This window comes from Lampetra planeri, chromosome 19 (assembly GCF_965212315.1).
Source record: "Lampetra planeri chromosome 19, kcLamPlan1.2.h2, whole genome shotgun sequence".
NCBI lineage: Eukaryota > Metazoa > Chordata > Hyperoartia > Petromyzontiformes > Petromyzontidae > Lampetra > Lampetra planeri.
Window position 1 is genome coordinate 6,083,484 of NC_136125.1, and position 19,195 is coordinate 6,102,678.

The 19,195-nt window shown below is 48.9% G+C and overlaps 1 long non-coding RNA gene across 1 annotated transcript in view; it reads left to right on the forward strand.

Moving 5' to 3' along the window:
* Window positions 1-18,849, forward strand: part of LOC144724001 (uncharacterized) — a 68,198-nt gene extending 49,349 nt beyond the window's left edge. Inside the window, exons 2-3 of the long non-coding RNA XR_013586434.1 lie at window positions 11,666-11,756; window positions 16,983-18,849. This is a non-coding gene — a long non-coding RNA (uncharacterized LOC144724001). The remainder of the gene's footprint in view (window positions 1-11,665; window positions 11,757-16,982) is intronic.
* Window positions 18,850-19,195: the final 346 nt, after the last annotated feature.

Consider the following 19,195-nt stretch of genomic DNA (forward strand, 5'->3'; position numbering starts at 1 on the left):
TAACGAGGGCCACACACAGCACCCCAGCTGCCCCGCCTCCCGCCCGCCCGCCCGCCCGCCTACCTACCTACCACCACCTCTCACCCTATCAGTTGCTGCTAATGAAAATGAACCGCCCGGCACGCTCTGTTCTAGATAAGGAAAGGCGGGTCACCATGTTAATCACTCGAATACCACGCTCGATTCACTTTAAAAAACTAAATAAGGAGAGAGAAAACTTCGTTGGCCGGGAGACAAAATTGGCTAACAGAGCGGCGTTGTGCACACGCCTGAGGTGGTAGAGGCAGATGCGAAATAAAGAGACACACGAGAGTCAGGTTGCGAGTGCTATTGGAAAAGTTGAACTTGATAATGAAAACATGATGCCTTGAATAAAGGTGTCAGTTTTGTACCAGTTAAAAGGGTAAAAACCTACCATTATATTTTGCCACTGGTGAAAGAGATCTCATAGTGTAAATGTTTACCCCGAACTCTCAATACTCTGATATTGCACTGTTTTTGAGTTGTACGCCTTCTGGTGTCATCTGGCCCTACACCAATGGGGACTAGGCTCTAAAGAAAGCCGTCTCGGGTGTGGGCTAATCAACTTCAAGGACAGTGCATATTATTATCCTTATCAGAGTTGCTTCTTTTTGTTTGCTTTATTGACTACTTGTGTTGTGGTCATTGCAAACATGATGCCTTGAATAAAGATGTCAGTTTTGTACCAGTTAAAAGGGTAAAAACCTACCATTATATTTTGCCACTGGTGAAAGAGATCTCATAGTGTAAATGTTTACCCCGAACTCTCAATACTCTGATATTGCACTGTTTTTGAGTTGTACGCCTTCTGGTGTCATCTGGCCCTACACCAATGGGGACTAGGCTCTAAAGAAAGCCGTCTCGGGTGTGGGCTAATCAACTTCAAGGACAGTGCATATTATTATCCTTATCAGAGTTGCTTCTTTTTGTTTGCTTTATTGACTACTTGTGTTGTGGTCATTGCAAACATGATGCCTTGAATAAAGGTGTCAGTTTTGTACCAGTTAAAAGGGTAAAAACCTACCATTATATTTTGCCACTGGTGAAAGAGATCTCATAGTGTAAATGAAAAGCAATTTAGTAATGCTCGGAAAAATTAAAACTTTAATTCGTCGCGCGCTACTTACTGCTGCGCCTCGTGTTTCAGAAACACGGTGATGTGTGAAACATATGGAACAAAAGGAAGCGAAGTGTGCACAGAAAAGTGGAGAGACGCATGCTTGGAATCACAATGAGAGAAAAGGGAGAGGGACGCGTTCATTAACGAACACACGCAAGGTCCGCGGAATCGTTCAAACTTCCACGGGACGTGAGTGGTGCTCGGACAGAATGCGTCAGAGAGAGAAGGGCCGATGGTCGGTGGTCGAGACAAATAATGGAATGGCAGCCAAGGAATGGAACGCGTCTGAGTGCACGTCCGCTGAAGAGACGGAACGATGGGATAAGTTCGTGTGCAGGTGCTGGGTGGATTGGCGGTTTGGTAGGGAGGACTTCATCTAGCAGTGGATTGACCATGGCTGATGATGTTGTTGTGTGCTTATACAATTAAGTTTCAGAATTTGTCTACGTGAGGTTGGTGTGGTTGCTTGCTTCTGAGCCGTGCAAATTTAGAGGCTGCAGATGTTGTTCGCGTATGCGCAGACATCAGCGTTTGTTTAATAGGATGCAATTTGTTCTCTAATGGCTTGGGGAAATTTCCATTACAGTTGTAAAAATGTTAGTCTAACGGTTGTTTCGAGCCATTGAGTTAAATAATTGTATTTAAAGCGATGCTAAAACGAAGATGTTGTTTTTGTTTTAAGCGGGAGGAAATTAATTATCGAAGGTCAGATTGTACACGTTTGTAATAAGCGTCTCCTCCTTTCCACCATAGGGGTAAGCATTTGCCGTGAGCTCAGTTCGTGTACTGTTCCCCTATCGAGGTGTGCGTGGAGAGCGGTAGTGCAGTGGTAAGCGCGCTGCGATATGAACTCGGGGACCCGAACAACCCCAGATCAGTCCCCGATCACGACCAGCAACAGTTACATTTTGATGCTGTGCGAATTGAATTTCAATTCCGCTGCAGTCTATCGCTGTGCACAAATTTTACTCTATTATGATTTGAGACAATGTAGGGCTGCCTACAAAGTAAAGATCACAAGTAAAGTGTCCTCATGTCCCACTGCGGAAAGCAACACTACCAGTGTTCAGGATATTAAATCTATTAATAGTTCTGCAGTGCTCTTCTCTTGGCACGAATTAATCAAGGTGGCACAGGATCATAATTATTAAATATAACCGGCAAGTACGATTCCCGTTGTGGTGCTTTTTGCAAAGGGCTTCTGAACAATAATACTTTCAAACGGCGTGTTTGTACCTCAGAAACGTGGGGCATTGACAGAGAAAAGTGAAACAATAGCTGAATAATGCACCAAGAAAGCGTGGAAGAGATGCATTATTTGAAAAAAAGGGCAGAGAAAGGGACACAAGACACCCAAAAGGGTTGAACGCTCCCAAGAGGATGCCTGCTACAGAAACGGAGCAACGGATTTGGCCCATGTGCAACGGTCCCCGATTAATGCTTGTGAAGAGGAGTCATAGAATGGCTTAAGCACTTCTTTATTCCACCAACGCACAGCAACACTCGTTCCAAGACCAACCCCTAACACGCGTCCCACAGCCCCTTTTAACCCCTCATTCTCCGCTCCCAATACACATCTGCGTCAAGCACACCTGGTCCGGGTGACGTCACTGCCCTTTAACCCCTGACCCCCCGTCCAGCGCATCCCCGCGCGTGATTGGTGCGTGTTGTCGTGAGAGCGGAGTTGTCGTGTCTGCGTGATGCGTGTGCGTGAGGGTGGCTCGCAGATCCCTTACACTTGCATCGCGAGCCCGTGAGAATGGAGGTGGCCTTCATCCAGCTGGAGATAGATCACGTCTCGTGATGATGATGGTGACGTCTCTTGGGATGTTTCTAGAGAGAGAAAAGGGGTTGGTGGTTCCATGCACATTGCCCCACTTACTGCAAGTTTTCTTTTTTTTATTTCTCAAGAGCTTTAATTCAGAGCGTGTTGTGCGCTCAGAGCAGTGAGCACTACGTATGTCAGGCGTTGCCACTGCGGATCAATGCACGGGGGAAGCATGGCAAAGGCTAAGCCTAGTTGTGTCTGTACACATATAAAAGGTTTCACATTTTTCTAAAAGTAACTTCCCTGTATTGGGTTGTCACAGGCTCGGAATTGAAACACACACACACACACACCGTATGCACAGCGCACACACGCACAGCTTAAATGTACGAGATGTAAAGAGTTTCATTCCGCCTTTGCCTTCCCCCGGGGGAGCGCAAATGGCTCGCACTTTCCTTTGCCGAGATCTGGGCCAGTCGATCTGGAGCCACCGACTCGTGCGGCTGTACCCAGAGAACGGGGCGGCCGCTTTCAAAAGTTACGCAGCGCGATGGGCAGGCAGGATAAAAACACACATCCCCCCCTGCCTGCTAACCGCCCCCCCCCACACGGTGCCAGAGCTGTAACCTTAATACGCGTATTGCTTCACGGCGTCCTGATTGTTTGTTTTATAGGTGTAATTTTAGTTTTTAATATTTTGGCAGCGCGCACCGACCGCATTTGGGGATGCGACACCCCAATCTGCATCGCGATCCCACTGTCGGTTTCACGGATTTCCTTAAGTCGTAACTTGTTTTGGGTTTTTTTTCTTTCCGTAAATGCTGCGAGTCTTTGCCAACATTTATGGCGCATGCGGCGGCCAGATGTTAACTACCTCGCCTGGTATACAGGAGGTCGTGGGTTCGATCCCGACCCTGATATCTGCTGTACATTTGGAGTTTGCTTGTGTCTCTCTCCGTGGTTGCGTGTACTTTTCTCCAAGTCGTCTGGTTTTCCCCTCCACCTTTAGAATCAATATCACGCGTTTAGAGTACGTGGATGCTGCGTTACGTTTCCACGTGGTAACCCGCTTCGTTGGGCTATACTTTGTGGCCAGGTCGCTCCTGAAAGCGAAGCAATATTGCATCGGTGGGCCCGTGACTGGCAAAAAATACAAACAGTTAGTTAGCTTCCGCTTGCACTTCTGTTTTGTTGTCCCACGTGAATTCTGAACTCGACCGGCGAGAGTTCGTGCCTGCACATTGTCTTCCCTGCAGATGAGCTTCATTATCTGCTCTTCCGCATCCCCCCCGCCCGTTCCCCGCAATGGCCGCACGCCGCCTGCTCTCAACGACAGATAAATAAAAGAGTCGTTGGCTTTCCATGCCCCAGAGAGGAGCAGTGCATAATGCGGCGTAATTTATTTGCTTCCTGGGGAAGTGACAGCTGAGATATAATCGCCTTGCAGTGTTATTAAATTATTCAGATGACTACATTCCGCGCAATCACGGACAATTGCTGTCATCTAATTCCACAAATTTCATGCGTCCGTGGACCGAATTGTTATTCCGTTTGCTATTTACATGACGCATAAATGTCAACGGCGTACAGTAATTTTTTTTCCCTAAAGCTGAAAAATGTAATTGTGAAAAAATTAATACGGGGCATTTTGTCTCCTGCATTACCCTCCAGGGTTTTTTGAAGCGAATTTAAATTGGTTTTACGCATTCTTCGTGAATAAATAATACACAACAAAACTCAATGTGCTTTCTTCTGAGTCTCAGGATTCATTCCAGGTTTGTTATATTTCTTAAAGAGCTACGGCCGGTGGGGGGGGAGGGCGGAAGGTCGAGGTGGATTAATCCACCATCGTGTTTGTTGAGGAGGCCTACTGGGATTTGTTGGAACAGCACGTGTCTAATGAGCCATGTGTACAGTGCACTCCGTGTCTATTGTTGTGTTATTTGTTACACAGGTTCATTGGTCCCCCCCCCCCACCCCCCTGTTCCTACGTGCCGATGAAGGCCTCTCAAAAATCCATGCTGACGATATGGCCGGGTGGCTCAGAGGTCAAAGCGCTTGGGCTGGCACCGCTGAGAGCCTGAATTTGAATCCGAATTTCAGCCGCCCGTGTTAAAAACTGGGTTAACAAGCGTAGCGAGTTAAAGGTCTTCGTCCGGTCACCATCGTCATCGGCCATGATCAATCCACTGCTGGCTGAAGGCCTCCCTTCCGAAGCGCTCCCCACTCTCTCGTTCCGTCTGGCAGCGGCGCAACAAGCTGATTTCATCACGCGGTCTTTGTGGCGGGTGTCCTCCTCCGCTGTGTTGCCCCTCCGTCGTTTTTCTCGAGCAAGGTCGCGTCGCTGCGGTGACCCCGTCACCTCGGGGCACCCGAGGCCTTGGCAGTAGAGGTGTCGTCTCGTACGCGCGGTGTTCAGCCACCAGACTGCAGGTCACAGTGATGCAGGTCACCCACTCACACACTCGCCCACCCACTCAATTACTCACTCACTCATGTACACACCCACCCACTCACCGACTCAGTTACTCGTTCCCTCATCCACTCACTAACCTACTCACTCGTGCACTCACTCACCCTCTCACTCACGCCCATTCACCCACACTCACTCAACCACCCACTCACCCAGTCAGCTCAGCCACCACGCCGCCTTTTCCTCCCTTTTGGAATTCTCTCCAATTATCTCTTGTTTCCCAAGTTCCTGACAACCTTGATCGGCTCATGAAATGCGATAACTCTTATCGATTACAATTTGTTCACGGTGCTGTTTGTTGCTGACTGCTTGACGTTTTGGCTCTTGGGGCCTGTGTTCGACGACCTTTATCTATAATGTACATATATTCAACAGAAAGAAAAACACTGGAAAAAAACGTCGGGCATAGCCGATGGGTTGGTTTAATGAATGTGAGTCGGCAACCAATATGACAAGAAGAGCCATTTGTTCCGAATTCGGATAAAAAAAAAACTATATTTCAAGAGCCGCGTGCGGCTCTGAAACCGCAGGCAGCCGACCCCCTTGGTTTTCAATGTTCTGGCCGCGGCAAAACAAAAATAACCACGTGGTCTATTATTGAGTGACGTGGTTTTGGGGGGGGGGGGGGGTACAGCGGACTGACGCGAGGTAGGAAGGATCGCGATCACTGTGCCAGGCGCCGTGCGCTCGAGACGAAGAGGAGGTCCCAGTTTGTGGATGAGGTCAGCGGCGTCTCATTCCGGCGGGGAGCCGCCGAGATGAATGGCTCTTCACTCTCAAAAGTTTTGACTGCCCTCCTGGGATTCCTAGAGGCAGGAGTGAATATGGGAGGGACGACGGGGAGGAAAGAGGGGTCTTGTACGCGGATAATGATACTGCAGCCCCCCGCTCCCCCCAACAAAAATGCTTAGCCCCAAGCCTCCCGTTAAGAAACGAAAAGGAAGTTTAAATTGCCAGCGTGTGTTGTTCAAACGTTGTTGGCTTGGCGGACGAGTGGTTGGTGCACGCGTGTGCTTTGTCATCGCGGTTGTGTTTCGGAGATGGTGAAGAGGATGAGTGCGTGGGTTTCATTGTTTGGATGTGAGTGCGCTGTGATAATTCCACCGTAACTTTGGATCAAATTCAACCGTATGCTGTGTTTACGGATTATTGTTGTGCGCTGTTTATCTCGTCGTCGTCGTCGTCATTATCGAGATGTGATCAGTCTACTGCCGGATCAAACCCTCCCACCAAATGGTGTTGCCGTTCCTCATGTGATTCCGCGATCCATCTCACTCCATTTCATTCCCTGTCACTCCATCCCATTCCATATCATTCCCTGTCACTCCATCTCACTCCATCTCATTCCCTGTCACTCCATCTCACTCCATCTCACTCTTGCACATCAGCGAATGTCACTGTTCCATCTCTGCCGTGCAGTGAGCATCTTTGGCTGCCGTTTTGCCACCGGTCTTGTCCATTAGCACGCATACCTTCCGGCGACGTGTCCTACCCAAATCATTTGGCAATGGTCCGTCAGTAGTGGAGCACAAGCACAATTGCTTGACAATCGACAAATGTGTTGAGGTTGTTGTTGTTGTTGTTAATATACCCAAGTTCACGTACATTCCGTACAGTCAATGCGACGTCTCGGCTGAATGCTTAACCGGTAAAAAAAAAAAACAATTCTGCTCCGAACTCCATCTCTTGCACAAAAGCGCGTGTCATCTTCAGTTTGCGTTTCCCATTCGTGTTTCCACAAAATGACGTTTTAAACAAGTCATAACTGCTAATAAAGCATGATCGTTGGCATTTCCTTCATACATTTGTCTGGAGATGCTAAAGACATGTGACACATCTGTAACATTCGTGTCAGAGTCCGTGATATTATTTGGCATCCGAGACATCGCCTGCTCTCCTCTGCTGCCCCCATAGTCTGGAAGTCCCTTACCCCAACCGCCCGTGACGTTGACGCCGTGCTCTTGTTCCAGTCTCAAGACCATCCTCTTGCCTTTTCGCCGGACTAACTAGCGAACTAACTGCCTCGATAAGCTACAGATGCCCCGCCGTGCCTCGATGGCATGTTGAGATATGGCCACGTGTATACATCATGTCGAGAAATTGTTGTACGAGACGGTTTAGTTTTGTAGGAGATGCAACGTCTCAGCAACCGGAACAGGGAAAGACACCGAGCATCCCCGCAAAGTTGAAGTCAAGGCACCCCCCCAACACACCCCCAACCCCTCGCCCCCCCCCCCTCGCCGCCATGTGAGAACCAAACTCGGTTTAAATTCCTTCCGTGTGGCGGCCCCTAATCTCTGGAATAACCGAGCAAAACATTTTCGTATCAAATCCTTACCATGCGCGTCCTACTTTACATCACTTTTGGACCTGACATTTCCTTTCCAGTCGACATGCAGTTGATCGATCTGCCTTGCAGACTTTAAGTTCTAAATGCTTTTGCGTGTGTGTGTTTGTGTGAAGCATTCTATTAGACTTTCTTTCTGTGTGCTGGTTGTGCCATGATGTTGATGCAATACCTTGCCATTTCTATACTTGACCGTGTGCATATGTTGTTGGATTGGTTTGTTCATGTTTGTTTGTTTTTTGTGCTGTAACCGGTTTCACTAACCGAGTCCCCATTGAAAATGAGTCTTAATTTATTTACCCGCACCACAATACATCTAACCCCTCTCATAAACCTAGTTGGCCACAGCCTGCATCCCCCCCCCCGCCCTCCATTCTTGTCTCTCGCTCATTGCAATTCCTGTTTCTTGCTCGCGTGCAAGGGGCCCGGATGGTACCGTTACAGCTCTCGCTCGCCAAGGTAGCTGCGGGCTAGCAGATTTTCTGGACCGGAATTAGTTCTGTCTTGTGCACACAATACAATAAAAAATACATTCCGAGCGCCGACTAGCCCCGGGGCCTTGTTTCCTCAGACAGGCTCTGTCACTGCAATGGATCGTTTATGATTGCAGCGTGTAAGACGGAAAGTGATTTTTGATCACTGAAGTCATTAATTAACGAGCAATCTCTGTTTTGCTCTCAGCAATCACTTTTTGCCGGCTAATAGATGTGCGGGGTATCATGTGTAATTTTTAGCCCGGCAAGATTAAAGGTTTATTAATAGCGTGTCACTGCTTTTGGGATATAATTTGGAAGATTTATTAAACCGCTGCGAAGATTTTATTTTTTGAAAGAAAAATGGCGAACCTAAGTGGCACATTGCTTAATGTGCTGTGGCTTCGGTTCCACTTTGCAAAACCAGAATGAATCACGTTAACAGTAATCGACCTTCTATTGATGGCTATTTAAACATTTAAATAAAATGCAATGACAGACATTGAAACACATATAATGGACAGTGGCAATAATGACAATAAAAACAACCCGTAATATGCAGCTCCATTGTTAAGCCAGCGCTGGAAGAAATCCTCCTCTCTATGCTGTGCCGTATCGGTCGTAAGGATCATACTTCACCGTGCTGGACAATGTGGGTCGGGTTAAGAGGGGGGGGGGGGGGGCAGGACCAGTTCAGGGCGAGATGTTAACTCCCTCACCCGGTATGCAAGAGGTCGTGCGTTCGATCCCGATCCTGACGCCTGCGCATTTAGAGATTGCATGTCTCTCTCCCCGTGGTCGCGTGAATTTTTCTCCGGGTCATCCGGTTTTTCCCTCCACACTTAGAAACTCGCGATTAAAGAACGTTGCTGATATAAATTTCCACGTGATAAGCCACTTCGTTGAGCTATAATTTGCGATTGCCAGGTCGCTTTTCAAAAGTAAGTTAATAACTTAATGGGCCTTACCTGGTAAAATAAAAAATAAAAATGCTTGTTGTTTTCGGTTAGCCATGGCCTTAAATCTAACCCAGATCAACGGATTTCATCATGCAGTGCGCAAATCACCCCTGTCACCCACTTCATAATCACATTGGCATTGTTTGTATTTTCTCCTTGTTCATTTCTACAAATGCTCTATTGAATTCCGTCGCATTGCTACAAGGGCAGTGCGTTTAACCGCCGCAGCATGTCTATTTAATGATCTCAGCATTCTTTCCTCTTTGGAAAATAAATTAATTTGAGGTCGCACAGGAAGGAGGACATATCTAAGCCGAGCAAATACAAAGAAATATGAGCTGGCAAAATTGTCCTTAGGGGACAAAGTACGGCATTTAAAAAAAAAAAACATTTACAAACATCGGAATCTGCGCACGAAATGAAATATCAGGGGTTCAAGGTACCCTTGTGTGGCGCCTCGTGGCTATAATAGAAATATTAATACTTTGCGATGACGATAACAATGGTCTTCTCCAATCCACATGATTCTCTATATCTCACTGTGCAATTTTGAGTGCGTACCTCTCCGCGTTTCTTCCTGCACTTTTAAGCTTTTCATTTTGTTAAATTATGTTTTTCCCCCAATGACAATGCTTCCGATTCACATTATTGTAGGTAATACGTTTCGAGATTTCAGGGTTGTGACTCGATTCGAGCAACGAATTTCCTTTTGCACAGTGGCTTCCATTTCGTTTTCTTTTGCGCGGATGGCCTGAACATGATTTGACAAAGTATATCTCTCGTGCGAGCTTATGCTCATGGCACGTGGAGCGAAACGTCGGACAACGCGGCCGTGATAAACTTACGCAGGACGCGCCCTCTCTGTTGGGTGTCAAAAAAAATCAGGGTTCGTCCTGGCAGATTCGCGTTGTTTGCAAGTCACCGTGCGACAGCCCAGAGGACCCATTCTCCAAACCACCGACACCGCGCGGTTCTCCGGTGTTTTTTTTTGGTGGGTGATGCAAACACTTTCGTTTGGGGGATTTTCTTTTTTACTGGCCAAGGTTTCATTTGGAGTGTGCGCGCGCGTGTCGGGTCATGATGTCACGTTTCCCCTCGCTGTCCCGTGTCAAGGCATTGTTCACCAAGCTGTGCAGCGCACACACGCGGCACGACACACCACATCCAGTATTATTAGTATTATCATTATTCACGTGCTACCTACTCCAGTCTAACCAGCGACCTGGGCATGATTCGGTGCGAAAGGAAGCCCTGAACGAACACAAGAGATTCGTACACTCTGGCACAAAAGCGACACCTAGACTCACCGCAGATTCCTCACGGATTCGTTGCGACCCGTGTACTACTTGCACAGGGCTGAGCTCGACCAAGATCCGTATGGGGTCGGCAAATCGGCAAAATATTTCCGCACCCTGCACGAACGCAAGTTTGTTGCACACGCCGCCATAGCCAGCCTTTGTCACTGCCATCTGAGAGTGGGGGAGTTGGGAGGGGGGATTAAATTATTTAAAGCGTTTAATTAGTTTGCGTAATGCCACGTTTGGATGCAGGCAATTAAGTGCCTGATTTTTTTCTTTGCCCCCCACTCCCCCCTCCAACCATCCACTAAACCGTGCAAGTGAGCAGATGTAGCGATGTGAAAATGTTCATCTTGGAACATTTCTCACACCCACCCATGCGCCGAACACACACACACACAGACACAAACAGCGCTCTCCAGCAGCGGCGCGTCAACGCACTGCGGTGGTAATTGCGCATCCAGTCAAGGAGCCCGTTGCGTAGGGATTTAGCTCGAACGTGCAATGCGAAGAGTGGAAATTAAATATTTGGCCTACTCTTCCACGCTCGCCAGACGTCTCGGGAGAGATGCGAGTCTACTCAGACTTTACCCCACTACCACACACGAACCTGTTGATCGATTGACTCTAGCTGTGGTGGGGGGAAGGATTATACGTTATGTATGTAGAACTTCTTTCGCACCGTACGTAGCCAACCGAAAATTACAGAAACCTTCCCCATTGTTTCAACTGGCGTGCCGGGAGATCGAGTCCAACCGGTGCCACCGCCTACCATCACAGCCGGGCAACATCAGCGAGCGTGACAGTAAAAATAAAATAAAAATGTTCGTTCTTTCGGTAAAGTCAGAGGCAGACCACGCTTTCACACCTGATGACGGACGCTTGTGTTGCGCCCGAAACGTCGTGATTCATTTTATTTTCTACCTACGTGACTTTACCGAAAGAACCAAAGAGTATGGATTCCTGCAGTCACGAAAGCTTCAAATCAAGATCAAATTATATTTATTTACCTCTGCCTGTGTCCCAACAGAAACCTGTGCCCCCCACCCCCTCCACCCCCCCCACGGATACGACGACAAAAAAGGCCCTCTCTGATTTTCGATATCGATTAATTTCACTCGCGGAGGCAGCTTCCGCGCGACAGCTGTGACGGACGCTTGCTCAATTTTTAATGCTGTTTTTTTTTTGTTTGTTTGTCCCCGGCAGCATTCGCTCGCCTGGCAAGGGGTCCCCGATCGTCGCGGGGTCCCCGCGGAGTGGGGTGAGGGGGGGTCGAGTCGTGGGCAGGTTATGACGGGTGAGGCTGCAAGCGATCGGGTTCCACCTCCGGTTCAGAAGACAATACAATTGTGCCTGGCCATATGGCCCCTTCTAAAATGTTTAGTGTGGGACATCGCCCTCACCACCCCAAACCCAGTTTAACACGTAGGCTTTCGCGACCAATATCATCCATAATAGAGGTTTTTTGGGGTGTTAGATCGCGTAAATATATTAATGTGTCGTCAAAACCCGGCACCACCCGACACAGCCAACCAGTAATACAGCACATCGATGTATTGGACAGCCAATCCACAACATCTACAATCTGAGAACGACGTTTCGCCAGTAATTACAACAAGCTTCAACAGGCGACAGCTAGTTGTAATTTCTTGCAAAACGTCGCACCCCAAACCCGTCTGTGTTTGTCTCTCTCTCTACCTCTGTGTCCCTGTGTCTCTCGGGCTTTTCTTCTCTCCATCTGCACAGGTCCCCCCAGTACGTGTTGAGACGACCCTGGGTGTAGCGAGACATCATCCCCTCCAATCCCATCCCATAAGGCCTCCCTACTCCCCTCCGGCACCGCTCCACAGCCCCCACCACCCCTTACAGCCCCCACCCCCCTGAACAATTTTAATTGTTCCGTGACCTCTGAGTGTGACCCGGCCGTCCGTGCTCGTTCGTGAACTGTGTGGTCAATACCTCCAGCACAGCGACGTCCACTGGGATTAACGGGACGAAGCAGCGGTTTATATTTTGCTATGGGGCGGCTGTGTGTGGAAACCTCCCCGTGTCCGGTTGCGATCACGAAATCTACGAGGAATGGAGCAGAGTGGATTGGAGCGAATGGTCCGGAAGAATATGTAAAATGAAAGCGTGGTCTTATGGCAGTGACGTTCGCTCATCTCCTTCCATGTCCCCTCCTCTTGTCCTCTCCGTTCCCAATATTATCTCTGTCTCTCTTTGTCCCTCCTTCTCTCTGTGCCCAATTAACTTTCCGACCTTTCTCCCTTCTTGTACCCCTCCGCTGGAATCAACTCCGCCTGTACATTGAGCTGCACTGCCCATGGACTCAACACTGCACCATATACTCAATACTGCCCATTGACTCAACACTACCACTGTACATTAAGCCGTCCCCTCCTTAACCTCCCTCCGTTCCTCTCTTTAAGCCTCACAACTTTTCCGTTGTCCATTCTCTTCCTCTTCCCTCCCCTTGCCCCTCCACTCCTTCCTGTACCTCCCCTGCCCTTCCGTGATCCCTCTATCGCTGTCTCCCATTCCTCACTCCTTCTACGGCCCCTGCCAACTGCATCATTCCATTCTGTCGCCGGTAATGTAAGAAGCCGTGTCAAGCACCTCGAGTGAAGGTCCTCTATAGGTATTAATTAGATCATGATTGAACCTTTGTTTCACGTGGCGACGATCCATCCCTGAAATGCCTTGCTCACACCACGGCAAGTGGAAGGCTCTCCACGAGATGCGACGCCTGGAAAGTGTATCGGCCTTCTGCTTCCACGTCTCGGAAGAGGTGGGAGTTGCCCACACTTTACCCCGCTACGCGCGACCTGTGGATCGACTAACCGCTGTGTGTCCAGAAGCGGCGGCGGTGCCAAGGGACGATTCGAGAAGCTTGCCTCCAATCGATTCAACTGCGCCGCACCGGGCGGCAGATCACACCGAAACCCGGCGACCTCTGCGTTGGCAAGTTGGGTGGTGTGCGGACTAATTCCATCACGGCTGCATACCAGGCTTTTGTTTAGAACGATTTAAGTAAAACAAACAAACAAACAAAATCTACAAACATTATCGTAAGTAAGCGGAAAGTAAGTGTCTTCGGATCTTCATCTGCTTGATGCTGGCACGGTCCCGTGGTCACAATCTGCGCGGGTGGGCGGTGTGACCCGCATTCAAGAAAGGGAATATTTCAAATGCCAGTGTCTCTTGAAAGCCACCACTGCCCCCCCCACTCCCCACCTGTAATTATTGTGCCTGAGCCTTATTTTGCATCGCCTCGATGGGATGTTTTTTGGAATGCAGCATTTTTGTTTTTTTTGCGGCAGGGATTGAATTTATATTGCTGGTTTGCAGCAACGGCGAGCGTGGCACAGCGGGCCTCAATCGCAGGCCACGTCAGCCCTCTCGGGGTGCATGGAAATGCCAAGTTTTATGGGGAAATCATTCCGGTCGAAATGAAAAAATATAAATACGTTTGTTTATGGATTTAGCGGAAAAATATTGAAGAGTAGTGCGTAGTTTATGGGAGGGAGGTCGGAAGGGGGGGAATCAAATTTAGAAAAGAGGAATTGCAATGCCATAATTTGCATCGGTGGTAGGTTGTACACAACAATTGAATATGCTTTAAGGAAAAAGAAGAAAAACATTGCAGAGCATTTACACGTTTTATACTTTGGAAATGTTAACACGTTACGTGCCTGTACTCCAGAAGTCACAAGTTCAAAGTTTAATTTCCCGGCGCGGCAGTTGAAACGATGGTGCGAGTTTCTTAAATACCCCCCCACCCCCACCACACACACACACACCGCTGTCCGCCCAGCGGTATAAATGGGGTCATCAAAGGTTTGCATTCGGCGGGGTTAAAGTATGCGCTCTCCCACCTCATCCGAGACATCTGGCCGGGGAGTGTGGAAAGTAAAGTAGTCGAATACCCTCCAGAGAGGCTCTACAGATATTCGGCAAGTGGAGGTCTCCTCTACTTGCAGTGGTGCGAGCGAGCAATTGCAGGGCTGCGCCTTTACCATTGTCGTTACTGAAGGACGGTGCGTAGCCTCGTGGAACGAACCCATATTTACGCAATGTAAATAGACCACCGTGCTGCAATAACCGTCACTTGCATTTTTTCCATGGTGCGCATTTCTGAATAACACATTTATTATCAAAATAAGATAAAGAAAAAAAACACCCGTTGCAAAAGCTGTTGGCAGTTGCTCCACAACGCCGGCGCGTCCAGTTGGGTGTTCAGTGGTTGAGTGCCGTGTGACGACGGCCCAATGGGGCGCTGGGGCCAGCGTCGTGCCACGGCTACAAAGCTACGTGATCCGCGCTCTCCCCTCGTGTCACCGTCTTCTTCACCCCTCCCCCCCCCCCTATCCACCCCCACCTCGCTTTGCGTCTTTTCCTTCCGCCTTCATTTTTTTCCCATCGAGACGACGAAGGCCAGACGGTGACACGTCTGCCCCTCGCTTAACGATAAAGCCACGCGTTCAAATCTGGCGGTACCCTAATTGACATACGTGATGTCCCCCTTGCGCTCGCGTGTGTGCGTGAGTCCGTGCGCGCGCGCGCGCGCGCGCCCTTCCCACCCATTCCTTACCTCTCGCTAACCCCGGCGTCTGCTCAAAGCCGCGCTCGCCGGAAATGTTATCGTCACTATTAGCGATAAAGCCATTGCAGTTTCGCTTTTTTGAGCGTTGCTCGAGGCGGGCACGCAAGGTGGACAGAAAGGGAGTTTTTGCGCGGGGAGAACGGGCCCGGAATGCCCAGGTGATTCCACGGCAAACCGCCGCGGGTCCACAGCACCGAGCGTCTGCTGTTAGTTTGCTTGGGAAATGTCAGTGTTTTCTGGAGCGTGTCCTTGCAAAGCACACGCGTGCTCATGTACGGAGAAACACGCGCGTGCGTGCGTACGCTCACAGACACACACACAAATACATGCCCATTTAATTCCGTTTCGCTGGGTTTGTCCCAGAACGGGGAGGCAAGTGGCTGCCTCTATTTACTGTAAACCAAATGAATGGATTGTGACACGTCCTGGGATTACCGCACGTTATTTGGGCACTCGGAAGGAAATACTTTTGTATGTTTGTGTGTGGCGCGCCGTGTTTTTAAGTAATTTCAAATAAAAATTAAATAAAAAATGTCCACTTCGCAGGTTTCTGTATTTACGTTTTTTTCATTTAGCCGCAAAATAATTCAGTGCTGTCGTCTGCTCGGCATCTTGTGAACGTTTTGACGGTCACTCGGATTGAAATGGCATCACGCTTTTTGCATCGCACGTATCTTAACCCCCTGCCCGCCCACCCGCCACTCTCCCCACGCACGGAAATCTACGTGTGTCTCCAGAGGAGAGGGCGTATCTCCTGCGCTCACTGGCTCTTTTCTAAAAAAACAAAATTTATCGTTTCCTCCCTCGGAAAATTATATTTTATATATCATGAGTGGAGTTCACATGCATGCGGTTTTATTGGGTAACAAAATCTTACGGCGTGATTTGTGATGTAACAATAATTTTTCACTGAATAGCAGCAGCAGAAGAAGACATTAATGTTTCCGCCCTTCTGTATGGATGCACTGAGGTCACCGGTGGAAACGATGGTGGGAGTTTCTCTTTTTAAATGCCCCACCACCACCTCTTTTCACCCAGCGCTATAAATGAGCTCACCACAGTTAAGTCGCGTGTGGTGGGATAAAGTGTGAGTACTCACCGCCACTTACAAAGTTTTTTTTTTTTTAATATTAAACGCATATACATTGGGATACACGAAATTACTTGCTGTACGCTAAGTACAGCCAATGATTGGAACGAGCTCCCCCGTGACATAACGAAGGATTGTCCAACCGGCATAAACATTTTTTTGACAAAAGAACACGTGATTTAGAATAAGCCTAACCTGCGATAACCTTTGCTGTCCTTACATCCGATAGATTTGCATTACGTGCAACGTTGTTGTTTGTCACTGGACAACGGCTCAGCGTAGATGTCGTCAACAAGCTTAACGAAGTTCTGTCCAGCAGGGGAAGAGTAGGCCAACATACACTCAAGATGGCCCCTCTGGAGCTCCCTGTAGCGGAGATCCTTCGTGGAGCAGCGTCGTGAGTGGGCAATTGCAGGGCTGCGCCCTCTGCTGTCATCCGTGGCCTTGGCTGCACTTGGGGCCGTCGAAGCGATTGGTCGAGCGTTGTCGATCGTGATTGGTCGAGCGTTGTCGACCGTGATTGGTCGAGCGTTGTCGACCATGATTGGTCGAGCGTTGTCGACCGTGATTGGTCGAGCTTTGTTGACGTGATTGGTCGAGCGTTGACGACAGTGATTGGTCGAGCGTTGTCGACTCGATTGGTTGAGTGCCTCTCGCTGTCCATCGCGCCGCTCGGTGAGTCCGTCTGCACCACCTGCCAGATCTCCCTCGCAGCCCTAATTGGTAACGCTGCCATGCGCGTGCAGGTGATTTATCGTCCATTAATATTTCATGCCACGTTCTCCGTGAATTACTATGAAATGTTTATTATCATTTTTTTGTTGTTGCAGAAACTCCATCCACCGCGCCCCCCTCTGCCTCGCAGCCCCCGCCTCCCGCAGAAAAACTGCACACACCTCACGCACTTCTCACAGTTGTTTATGTATTTAATTTCCCCGTCGAATCGCACATTTTCACACTTTGAAAAGTGTCCATTACCACCGCCCGAAGACATCGTTTGCGAAGAAACGCGCGGAGGCTGTAAAACAAAATGCATTCTCTCCATATTAATGCGCTGCATGAATCTATGCACTCGCGTTGAAAACAACGCGTCGCGTGCTCAAGGTGACTTCGGCATCGACGGGATGCGTTTAGAGGTGATATGCTCGCCAGCCTACACATTTCCGATATGTAAATCTTGACCCAATTGCGCATTTGTGTGCGTTTACAAAAATCGTTCTCCTCGTGGGGAACGGCCACCATCGGTGCCACTGTGCGTGCCACTGTGTGCATGTCACTGTGCATGCCCGGTCCCCCGCGTTACCTTTACAGATTCCCACCGTCGCTATAAATTTCTTTATTTCTTTCCCATCCTACTTTTTTGTTCACGCGCGTCCTTAAAATTGCTTTGTCTTTCTCTCCGTATGTGTATATATTTTTTTTTCTTTTACTTCAAATTTCAATTTATATTACGGTGTCCTTCCATACGTTCTCGTCCATTCGTTGCTCTTTTCTGTGCTGCGTATTTCATTTTGCGACCCGACCCGTGTTTTTTTTTGCGCAAAGACAATGGGGGTAAAATATGGTCCGTTCTGGAATAATTCATCTTTGTGCAATTTAATAAGTATTGCTCTCCGGGGACCGCAAGATTTATATGAGACCTGCCACCTGACGAGCATTGTAAACGACTCCCGCCATAATCCCGCGGCCAGCCCACGCCCACTAAATTTGCTGGTTGCCGTCTTTTCCTGCAGGAAATTTTCAGAAAAAAAGGAACTATTATCCACCGATTGTAGTTTTTTTCTTTTTATTATATCTGATTGGAACTGTTCCAATCGATCTCTTCAACTTTTGTTTTCGCGCAAAAAGAAAAAACTTGAATGCGTGCCTTTTATTGCCGCAGGGAGTTAGAATGCACGTTTTAATATGTAGAGTAAGCGCACGGGGTTGAGTCTGGATAGTGCTTCGAAGGGGAACCACAGTGAATAACGCGTGCTGTAGGCAGCGCAGCAAACTCGAATTGTTGTACTGTACTACGCTTGCACGTCTCTACTGCCCCCTCCTTCTCCTTCTCCAACCCGCGCTAACCAACATGGTAGAGTGCGGTCAGATAACTGAAGTGGGGAGGCACATCACCCAGGATTGCATTTTAAAAGGGATATATATTTAATGTTATATGTGCATGTGTACTCAAGCTAGAACTGAGACTGGCTGAAGAAACAATGGATAACCGTGCGCGTTTATGAATCCGAATATTACGACCTAGAAAAACACATTAATCCACCAGGCATCGTCTCAAAATCCACGACAAATTATTTAATTCTGATTTTCCTCCAGCAACTCTGTCGCGAGAGGGCTTCTGTAGAGCACCCCCTCCCCCAACGCCCCCTCTAGCGGGTGGAGGCCCTTCCACCAGCAGTGGCCTTAGCAAGGAAATTGCAGGGCTGCACCTTCACCCCTTCACCTCCAATGAAGCAATAATGCGCTCGGGACAAGTTGGGCACAATTTCCTCTTCGGAGGAAGAAAGAAAAAAACACACACACAAAGAGCCCCCTTTTTTCGTCGTCGCAATATATTGGTGTCACCAAACACGTGCCCCCTTTCTTTGTGAGAATCATTAAAATCGCGGTCTTGGCTTTGCAACATCCTTTCCCCTGCAGTGACCTTCATTGCCTGACCCCTGACACCAGCTTATTTAGACGAGCCCCCCCCCCCAACTTCCCACCCCAACCCCCCCCACCCACCCCCCTTTGTCATTTGTTAATTGTGCACGTGCTGCGCTCCCGCTGTGCCCGCGCTGCAGATTGAGCCCGGCGTTATTTTTTAAAGGAGCGTCGTGCACTCCGGCACCAACGTTCCCTCCACCCCTCCCCCCCCCCACTACGGCGCGTCTCTGTGCGTCGTCAAACCTGCCCGCGGAGACACCCCGAGCGAGTCCTGTCGAGAGATTGATATATATATCATCGGTGTTATCTATCCACTGCTGGATGAAGGTCGCACACAATTGCCGCCGCCGTCTGCCACCGTTCTGCGATGCGACAAAACCTTCCGGCGAGCTCCCGC